The sequence below is a fragment of the Montipora capricornis genome, chromosome 13, assembly GCF_036669925.1.
Source record: "Montipora capricornis isolate CH-2021 chromosome 13, ASM3666992v2, whole genome shotgun sequence".
NCBI lineage: Eukaryota > Metazoa > Cnidaria > Anthozoa > Scleractinia > Acroporidae > Montipora > Montipora capricornis.
In genome coordinates, this window is record NC_090895.1 from 44,182,458 (window position 1) to 44,184,957 (window position 2,500).

Below are 2,500 nucleotides of genomic sequence, written 5' to 3' on the forward strand. Positions count from 1 at the left end.
GTTTGGAAGTCCCGAGGCGATTCTCAACGGCTATCGACACATTTTTCGTCCAATGGAACAAAAAAGTTTAAAATGCATGTGTATTCATCGACGAGAGTCATTGCATCGCTAAATGGTAAGATGTATCTTTTAATTTCGGTCTAGTACGTCTCCTACACCTGAAGCTTACCTGATCTTTCATGAGTGAAATCAATTGACTTTCTTGACGATTCGAAGCTTTCCCTGACTTGCTAATCTTTCGAATTAGTCTTTCGTTTCTCTCAGCACAAATCACGGCACAAGTGTTGTCTGGAGATCTCCTTTCCAAGCGGCGACTCGAGATTGAAATAAGCTTTCGTTTTATTTCATCTTCGTTTCTGATACCTTTAGCACAAAGTCAACAAATTTCCTCTATCGATTTAGTAAAAACAAATTTCGTCGGATTGCGCCATCAAGTGCAGGACTTGCGAATGACGTCATCCCCTTTTGGCGTGAAATGCAAATGAAAACCTTGCAAGCGAGACCAGTCGACCTCTCGCGACTTCGTCGCTCGCTCATCCACTTCGCGTACGAAAAATCGCGATTCGCTCGCCAAAACATTCTCTCCTGGGATTCTCGTGAGGTCGACTTGTGGCAAGTCTACAGCATCAGCTGCAACTGTTGAAATGTGCTAACAAAAACATTTTCATTAATACATCTTACAGTACATGTTATAAAATCTTCCATTTCTTTAATGAAGACTTTTGGATATAAGCAAATTGAAACATATCTATTGTAAACAAAGGCTGCAAACTGAGTCGATCTCTACCCATTGTCTATCCATAACTGTGTATTGTTAACCATGTAATGAGCAAAATACTCACGTGATGTTCTCTAGAAGAGAATCACTTGTTTGGAATGAGCATCTTTGTTCAGGACCTTCATCGCTCGCCAAACTTTTTTGTCGCTTCTCTGTAGGCTCGAAATACGCATTGATTTTCTTCGGTTGTTCATTGACCTTCGGCGGATTACAATAACTATTATGAACTCGCCGGAAGTATTTCAAATGACCTGCAGCAGTTCTTTTACATTTGTCCAATTTCGAAGATTTCCCACAGTGTAGGCATTCAATTCTTTTTTCCATCTTTCGACAGCCTCGTGTCTTTTCTCTGTAACAGCAATTCTCTCAACCTTTGACGCGTTTTTGGCAAATTTTCTTGTTTGTCATTCTCAGAGTCAGTTGATTTATTTGCGATATTTTCCTGTGGCAGTTGCTTTCCTGACAAGGTACATGACTGTGGGGCTTCCGTTTATGGCACCCTTGGCGATTTCTGTTTAAACACGATATTTACAGGTCTTACAGAGCCTTTCTGAAACATGACTTGTCGTTGAATCACCTTGATAGACAATGAAGTGCATGATGCCTTCTGGAACATTTCCTATTGTTCTTTAGTTCTAAGCACAAAGTGGGCTTTTCGTGAGGTTCCTCCTTCAATGAAATCAATGTAAATTAAACACTTCCAGGGCAAAATCTGCAAATCCTCTGCGTCCAGCGGATCTAATTTGCAGGTCGCAGGTCGCAGGTTGCATGTCATTGTTTCACCAATACAGAAAGTATCCTAAACATTCTTAAAGGCTAACATTAGGCCTAATTAGTCCTAAACAAAAGTTTTTAGGCCTAAGGTTAGCTTTTATGAATGTTTAGGATACTTTCTGTATTGGTGAAACAATCACCTGCAACCCGCGACCTGCGACCTGCGACCTGCACATTAGACCCGCTGCTCTGCCTCTACTCGATTCATCTACGAATATTTTTCCTCCTGGGTTACTGAACAATCCAACAATAATTCTAGTTTACAGTTCTCGGTGTGAAATAACAACATTTTGAGCCGAAATATACTTGATTTCCACAACAACGGTGCGAGTTCTGCACAACGAGCCATCTGCTCCCGCCATGTTGTTTGTAGACAAGCGAATACGCATGCTCAGAGACTTTGGCTTGGTTGCACCGCTGTGCACAGTCTGCTGTTTGTCTTCCTTCACGAAAAGCGAGAAGATATGACTACGAGGGTCTACGACATTACTCAAACATTGTTGACCGCAGGACGAGTGCAAGATATGGGCACTTAAATATTAAATAACGTTTTCTGATGTTTTCCAAACTAAGGGAATTAGTTAATCAAAGACTGAACTAGGCTCGATTGACCAGCCGTTTTGTGCGCCCGCGTTCCTCAGCGCACACAACGGCTGGATCACTGGTCCAAACAATTGGATTTTCCACCATTCAGAAAGTCGCCTGCCTGCCAAGTACAAAGTACACTTGCGACGGGTGCTACGTCAGAAACAAACGAGGCGGACCAGTGATCCAGCCGTTCCTTGGGAGGAGGATGTTAACCGCACTCATAACACCTCTGGAAATCGAGACTGAAGACGCTTAAAGACAATTATCCCATTCCCATTTCAGTTCTTTTTTCCCAATTTCCAGTGAGCAAATCCTAATCCCAGTGACTCAATCCCATTTTCTCAGGGCAAAAACAAGACC

At 42.3% G+C, this 2,500-nt stretch overlaps 1 long non-coding RNA gene across 1 annotated transcript in view; it reads right to left on the minus strand.

Moving 5' to 3' along the window:
• LOC138030000 (uncharacterized) overlaps positions 1-2,500 on the minus strand; it is a 44,528-nt gene that overhangs the window by 37,530 nt on the left and 4,498 nt on the right. The window contains exon 2 of the long non-coding RNA XR_011128002.1: positions 843-1,447. This is a non-coding gene — a long non-coding RNA (uncharacterized lncRNA). The remainder of the gene's footprint in view (positions 1-842; positions 1,448-2,500) is intronic.